The sequence below is a fragment of the Hermetia illucens genome, chromosome 2 (assembly GCF_905115235.1).
Source record: "Hermetia illucens chromosome 2, iHerIll2.2.curated.20191125, whole genome shotgun sequence".
Lineage (NCBI taxonomy): Eukaryota > Metazoa > Arthropoda > Insecta > Diptera > Stratiomyidae > Hermetia > Hermetia illucens.
Window position 1 is genome coordinate 146617689 of NC_051850.1, and position 8803 is coordinate 146626491.

Sequence of the window (8803 nt, forward strand, 5' to 3'; positions counted from 1 at the left end):
CTGAAGAGGCTGTCCGCGCGTTTGATAAATCCCGACAAAAACTGGCTGATGCTACACTCTTGGCATTTCCTCGACAAGATGCACCTCTAGCCGTTTTTGTTGATGCCTCGGACATCGCAGTAGGTGCTACTCTTCACCAAAAGGTGAACCAAGTCTGGCAGCCGTTGAGCTTCTTCTCTAGACAGTTGAACCCCGCTCAACGGAACTACAGCACCTACGATCGAAAACTGCTCGCCGCGTAGCATTAAGTACTTCCCTTCTCTCTAGAAAGCAGGCCGTTCACAGTGTTCATGGATCATAAGCCTCTCACATATGGTTTGAGACAAAACCCCGACAAAGCGTTCCCTCGTCAGCTTCGACACCTGAGCTTTATAAGACAGTTCACGTCCGACATACAGCACGTTTCCGGCAAGGACAGCATAGTTGCGGACGCTTTGTCACGTGTCTCCGAGGTTAACATCCCCGTACTCGACTTCTCGGCTATCGCCAAGGCGCAGGTGGACGACGCAGTACTTCAGAGCCTCATATCCAACCCCTCCGGCTCGAACCTCTCTCTTTACAGTCCAGCCACCTTTCGCAAGGAAGTGTTCCACGTAGTTCATGACGTAGCGCATCCAGTCATGAGGACGACATATCGGTTAGTCACCGAGAAATACTTCTGGCCCTCCATCAATAAGGACATCGACTCCTGGGCCAGAGAGTACATCGCATATAAGAAAAGAAGTGGGCTCATTTCCCCGCACTACCAAGCGGTTCCACACTATACACCTCGACATCGTAGGTCCTTTGCGAGACTCGCACGGTTATAAGTATTGCCTTACAATCATCGTCAGGTTTACGCGGTGGCCTGACGCAATACCTTTGAAGGACATTATGACGCAATTTTGTGCCGAAGCCCTCTGTCGAGAGTGGATCCCTCGCTTCGGTGTCCCTGCAGCGATCATCACTGACCAGGGAATGCAATTTTCTCGGAGTTAGGCAATCTCCTGGGATTCAAACGCCAGCGAACTACGGCTTACCACCCGCAACTCAATGGGATGCTAGAAGGTTGGCACCGGATGCTGAAAGCCGCTATTATGGCTCGCGACGATCTGTGTTGGACTCAGCTCTTGCCTCTCGTCTTACTCGGCCTACGAACAACCCGCCGAAAGGAATTTGCTACCAGCCCCGCGGAGCTGGTATACGGGGGAACCCAGGGCTCCCAAGTGATTGGGTCTTCGACAAGAGATCGGGCCTCACAGATTCGGGATTGCTACGCTTGCTGAAAGACAACCTTCGCCGCATTAAAGCCACACCTCCCACCCGATACTCGTCCGCACCTGCCTGCGCTCCCAAAGAGCTGGACACGTACACGCATGTCCTGCTCAGGACGGACGCTGTCCGGAAGCCGCTGCAGCCTCCATACGAAGGGCTGTACCGTGTTCTCAAGCGGGAGGAGCATATCTTCCAGCTCGACATTGGGGGAAATAAAAGGACTGTCTCCTTATCCAGGCTGAAGCCCGTTTGCGCCCCAAATCAACGTCGCGTTCACTTCGCCGAATGATGGAGAATGCAGTTCCGAGTTCAGTCGCTGAAACCCCCCCCCCTTCATCGGGGGCGGAGTGATGTGGCGCAGCGGGGTTCGATTGACAGTCTCCACCATCGGTGTTCCCCGTGGCAGAGTAGGCCTGAATTTGGTCGCAAAAATAATGAAAGTTAGGAAATTAGATTTGACATAAGATTTTTTAATGAAAAGGTTCTAATTTTGATGCAATGTTAAAAATAAAAGTGTATTTCTAGTACGATGCATTTTTACTTTCTTCTAACATTCTCGCGGTACTTCAGTATTCGAAAGTACATTCATTAATTACCGCGTAAAGTGAATCTAGAACAATCACGTCGCCGCAGAGACTAAACATATGTAAAACATGCATGCATATGTAAATTCACATCGTCAATAATGAGCGCTTTCAAAATCGAGTTTTGCATTCTTTCTGATTATTAAAGTCATCACGATAAATATGCAAATATGCAAAATTTTTCTACGTATCCTTTTGCATCCACCTGAATTTCCTCCTGCAGAATATTCATGCTCCTCTGATCCTTGAACAAAAAGGTGTAAATTCTGCGAAATGAACAGTCTTCAAAACCAGACCACCTGAGAACCATCAACTATTCCCGCGAAGCATATTAGCATGGTGGAAATGTCAAATGGGAAAAAGGCTCAAAAGCTGCTTGAAATGAGCGCATCCGTTTTACCGTAGAACTGTAACAATAGTGTAACTTGCCTTCATTGTTCTCGCAGGAGTGACTATTATAAATGCACATTCATATTCACTGAATCTATTCACAAATGACATCCCAGAATTACCATTGTGCTTCATAATGGCAGAGTCTGCATGGTCTTCATGGGGAACTTTTCCGACATTGAAGTTTAAAGCATTCCATGGCTTAATGAAATACCTGAATAGCAAAGTAAAATGCTATCTTCCACATTTTTAGTGGTTGAAAGAATATAAAATTTCAACCCCAATTAGGAAAGTAGGGTAGAGTTATTGTTTATGTTAATATTATGAATGCATTTCAGTTGCATTCTCAAAGTATCTACTAATGTGCAGCAGCAGGATTTCACTGCAGCAAAATGTCGTCAAAATGGAATTTACTGCATCTTATACGACTTCGAATAGTTAACGAAGTAAATACTTAGCTGTGAAGCCCGATTGAGTGCTTCGAAGATGTGACACGTAAATAATACGCCTTTGACTGTAAATGCAACGTGACCCTGATTTCCATGAACTTTATGACATTTTCTGAAAGGTCATAAAACAAGATATTGTATTCCATGTCAAGAAAATTTTTCATGAATACTTTCCTTCAGAATCAAATCAAATCGTTACTTAGAATCTGGTATGTAATGGAATATTTACAGTTGTTTTTCTGAATATAAAAACAGAAGAGAAAAAGACTTTCTTTTTGTTTTTCCAAAGCCAGAACAAATTTCTTTGAAGACCTCATCCCTTTCAAAATCTATACTGACATTAAGGAACTCTGAAATTGAAAGTAGATAAATTCGAAACCTGCATTCCAATAATGCAAGTAATAAGCTAATAGTGCAGTCATTTAAGACTTTCAACCTCCGAATTCTTTCAGTCAAGCCCGATTGACATGAAATCTGGGATGGGGATAGAGGGAGACATAAAGAAGAAAAGTTATTAGCGCCGATGTGCGCCTCCCCCCGGAGGGATGTAGCACCTCCCCTCCAGGATGGCATTTTTTTTTCAAGTAACCACAGAAATCAATTCAATGGTTGATTCTAAGCAACAAATGTCTTGTGAAAATTTTTCGTACAAGTAGTAGTTCTGGAGTTCCTTATCTTGAAACGTGTTGTTTTTCATCGAAAAATTGCATGTTTTTCGACAGTTTTTCGCAAATAACTCGAAAACCATAAATGTCATGTAGAAATGATATTAAGGAGAAGAAAGAACGAATCCTTTTAGTATTTTTTAGGTACAATATGGACAGAGTTATTGCTCATCAAACGAAAATTCGTAACGTCTAAAAAAAATTAATATTTTCAAGGTCAAATAACACAAAATTGGTAACTTTTGGTGGAAATTGATCTGGAACTCTTTTAAAGTGCTTGAAAAGACCTTTCAAATGAGATATGATAAAAGTCAGTGGAATAAATAATAACGGAACTATAACCAAAATAATGTAATAACCTGAATTTTTGATATAAAATTCTTTAAAAACAAAGCCTGGTTTTCTCATATAAATTGAGAGTAATGGATTCTGAAAATTTGGTGGATAGCAGTTTCGAAAAAAAAATGTGATTTCCAAAAAAGAAAACATTTTTTCAAAAATATCTCAAAAAATAAAAATTAGGGTGAAGAACTGCAGACTTAGTATTTAAGCGAGAGAAAGGCCACATATCTTTACTTTAGCATTTTTTTACTTAAAAAAAAAATACTGTTTTTGGAGTAAATCACACTTTACGCATTCGATATCCACCAAATTTTCAGAATTTTTTGCTAGGGGTTAAATATAGCAGATTCTTAAAGGATTCAACTTACTTTCAATTTATACGAGAAAATGTATATTGATTTTTTTATCAAAAATTCAGGTAGTTATATTATTTTGAGCTCCGTTATTATTTATTGCCCTAACTTTTATCATACCTCATTTGAAAGGCCTTTTCAAGCACTTCAAAAGAGCGTTATTTGACCATGAAATTATTAATTTTTTTAGACATTACGAATTGACGTTTGATGAGCTATAACTCAATCCATATTGTACTTACAAAATACTAAAATGATCCATTCTTTTTGTTGTTTAATTTGTTCTGTTTCTGGTTAATATCATTTCTACTGAAATGCATGGCTTTTGAGCTATTTGCGACAAACCGTCCAAACTGGTAGAATCATGCTCTACGTTATAGCCCATACTTCTGCAAAATTTCGTGGTGAGGTGGGTAGTTTCTGAGAATGGGTCCGCTACAGAGATGATCACTTTCGCCCCCCGCACTCCCCACATTTCCAACAAATGTCAAAACTAAGACCGGCTTCGGAAAGTACTAATTGAGACCTTTCATTTGACTACATTTGATGAAAAAAAATGTACACCCCCCTTTTGCATGAATGTTTTGGATCCCGCTTAAATTAGATGTAAAAGGATGTAACCCGAGAAAAATGCATATGACCGACAGATAGACAGACTGACAGACCAGACAGAAAGACAGTAAACCGATTTTAATAAGGTTTTGTTTTACACAAAACCTTAAAAACGGCATGTTTGAGTGAATGACTCGAAAATTATTACTTGTACGACTTGACTTGAGGACGAAACAAAACCTTATTAAAATCGATGCAATGTCAGTCTGATTGTCCGTCTGCCCGTCTGTCCATCTGCCCGTCTGTCCATCTGCCCGTCTTTTTTTTTCTGAGGAGGGGTAAATCTTTAAAAGACACTAGCCTAGACACGCCAGCGTGTGGGATTCTTACCCACTAAAACCACCCCCGCTTGGAGTACCAAGCCCCGTGGAACTACCAGCTCATTTTAGCTTGGTCCCCTTTCGTTTCTACGCGGCGTACCTAACCGCGCTTCCCTAGTCTCCTCTGCCTTTCGCAGTTTGCTCTGGATAGATGCAACTATGCAGTTGATCGCAATCCAGTCTTCCTGACATGCTAACATTCTTCAGATCAGATTTTCCGCGACGAGTACCTCTCGTAGAGTCTCCTCTAGGTTCTTCCTTTCCTCCACAAACCTTAGGCAGTGGAAGAATACATGCTCTGGGTCCTCTGGGACTCCATTGCAGTTTGAACAATCGGGTGAGGTATCTAATTTAAACCTGAACAGGTACTGGCGATATCCTCCATGCCCCGTAAGAAACTGGGTAAGATTATAATTAATCTCACCTTGTCGTCTCGCCAACCTCTCCTTGATGACAGGAATGAGCCTGTGAGTCCACCGACCCTTTCCCGAACGTTCTCGCCGCTCTTACCATCTATTTATGGATCTCTCCATCTCAGCCTTCGTCGTCTACGATGAGGGAGAGATTGGCTTCACATTGTATATGTTCGCCATTTCATCTGCTAAAATGTCAATCGGCATCATTCCAGAGATGACGAATGCTGCATCATCTGAGACAGTCCTGAAGGCAAAGCATACCCTCAGGCCTGTTCACCTGTAGACTGCACTCTGTTTGTTAGTGTTAACACTAACACTCGCAACGCCTCCCTCCAAACTGGGGTCGCATAGAGCAGGATTGAACCCACCACCCTGGCTATAAGCAACCTAGAGGTATGCCGTGGCCCTCCCACGTTCGGCATCATCCTCGCCAGGGTCATACTAGCAGTGGATGATTTGTCGCAATCATACTGCACGTGTTGCTTATAGCTGAGCTTCCTGCCCGTCACCACCCCCAAGTATTTGATAGTCGACTTGGAAGTAATGATATGATTCCCGATTCTAATACAGGCATAATTTCTCTTCCGGCGCTTAGTGATGAAGACCGCTTCGGTTTTGTTCCTCCGCAAATGTCAGACCAGAGCTCTCTAGCTAACTTCTAACAGCACTGATTGCCTCGCTTAAGTATAACTCAGTATCTTCCAGATTATTTGCGACAACAATAGGCGCTGGTCGTCGGTGTAACCCACCATTGTGGCTTCCCTCGAAAGGGAAAGATTAAGTACATCGTTGTACATGATGCTCTACAGTAGTGGGCCTAATATGGAGCCCTGCGGGATGCCCGCGGAAACAACGTACTCATGGGGTCCGTCATCGGTGTCATACCAGAACCCAGACTGCAACAATTGAAAGGGAGCATAAAGGAGATCCTGATGAAGCTTGGGGAAGTAGCAAACGAATGATTATGACTTCAAACAAGTGAACAGTTTTGTGTATTTAGGTACAATTTTCACAAAGGACCAAAACGAAATAACAGGAGGATCATGCCTATCAACAAAACAATCTTCCTCTACTCCTTCTTCCTCTTCTTGCCATTTGAGCGGTTGCGCCATTTTTCTCGGTCAAAGCTCTGATCTAGATGAAGTCGCGAGGCTCTCAAATCACCATTCAGCGTATCAAGCCATTGTTGTTTCAGCCGGCCTTTTGTTTTACATTGACTTCGATGTTTACACCAATCTGGGTAAGTGAATTCTCGTCGGAATGAATTAAATGTGCATACCAACAAAGACGCCTTTCTCGCAATTTTGCCACGATCGGTATAGAGATAGAGGGCGAGAGGGCGGACGACTGTGCTGCGGGTCCCAGCTCTTCGTTTTCTACAGTTTAGATGCGTCGTCAGGTCCTGTTGCCTTCCCCCATTTCAAGCGTTTTATTACCGCCTCGACTTCGCGCTGACAAGTGGAATTGCTCCAAATGTCGAAATGTTGACAAGTCCATACAAATCTCTCTCGCTGTCGCGAACATCCACTTCATCATAAAGGTCTTTGTAATAGACCGCTCGGGTACCAGCGATCACTTTCTTTGCTTCACGGTTGGCATTCTTGTAAATTTACTAATTGACAATCCTTTCACGGACCTCAATTTCAAAGCCGTTATTCCAAAGCCAGGTATCTCGGTTGATGAACCGCTTACCTGGCTTGGTGGCCCCGAGGGTTGGGGGTACTTCGTGGATCGTGTTTTTAACTTGATTCCAAATCACACGAAATTCTTCCACATTCGTAATGGCAGGTAACCGCGTAAGTGAGATAATTTCTTTTTTCTTTTCACGAAATCGCCCCCATTTATTGCGCGGCTGGTGAGTGCGTTCCTCACCCTATTTTATCGGTGGCTTGATTGCGTTTTACCGTTCCCATTATAAAATGGAGGAAGATGGGACAATCGTTTGTCAAACCACGTACCAACCAATTATAAGGTCGCGAGTGTCCGTAAAATCCACTATACGCTCGCCACCCTCATTAGGCGCTCCAAATCGTTTTTTTTTGTGGCACCTGTTGCCGTCTGTTTTTTCACCCATATGACCATTAAAATCGCCCGCAATGACGATCCAGTTATAAGCCGGCACGTTACGTGTTTTTTCATCGATAAATTGCCAGAAAACAGCTTTCCCAGCAACAGCCACCTGCCTGTGGTGCGTTCGATTATTTTTATTGGCATCACGCAAACCCTCTGAATTGGCAAAACACCAGATTAAGTGTGTGGGCTATCAAAATAGAGAAGAGAGAATGGTTATACCATTCTTACCGCGTTCTATGCCGCAGATTTTGACACCACACCATCGAGTTTCTTGTAAAGCGCAAACACTATATCAATGGGCCTTTTCCCAACGGCAGTGGCCAAGATGGTTGAGCGCCAGCCTCTCAGTCTCGTTACTCCCGATTCAAATCCCGGTCGTCTTAGATACGTATGGTCGTAATCGTGCTGTCTCCGCTGCTGTAGGCTTATCACTTTTACAGCATTAAGTGTGATGATAGTGAAACTGAAACATAGTCTCATTAAAGCGTGTGACTGTGCTGCGTATACCCAATACTCCATAAAGCAGTAAAAACGGCACCGTCCTTATGTCAAAAGCCCTTGCTCATTTCTCGACAGGATCAGGGCCTGTCCTGGAAGGAGCCTGTCAAACACGGATAAAAGCTGAGAAAACTCATTTCCCGGCTTGAATTTGTATGGTGGAAAAAAATTATTGGTTTTACACCAATGATTTCACGATTCAATCAAAAATGAATCCATGGAAAATTAGTATGGTTTTTATCGACAAATGCAACTTTCTCCACGACATTGTATCATTCTTTAATTCATAAAAGCTGATGATAAATTCACATCTAAAAGAAACCATTTTTGCCGCAACAGTTTTTTGGCGAAATAGCAAATCAAATAGAAGTCCGCATTACATTCTACATGTGGAACCACTTTATATTCATATAAATTACACTTGAATTGAATTTCTGAAATGTACATTTTGATATAGATTGACCTCCAGCAGAATAATTTCTTTAAAAACTAATGCGCATGTCTATACTTCTTCGCTTCCAATGGAATGACTTCCCAATTTCCCTGCTGGGACGACTTCCTGCAAACGGAAAAATATTCTTTGCAAGAATACTGACCTGTGCAGTGCTGTGTCTGTGCGGATATGTAACGCTAGCTGCTGGTAAGTATGAATCAAGAAGTTTACACACAGGAGAAGTAAACCAACTTTTTTAGGGAAACGAAATGCCATTGCATATTCGCGGAGTAGGTACGAAGTAGCTTCATATATTAGTGTGCCCATGGCGATTAGATGGCTTTTTTCAGTGTGTTTCCCCATCCGTTGTGGCAAGCCATAAATGCTGAACTCGCAGCCATGTGCTCCCAACCA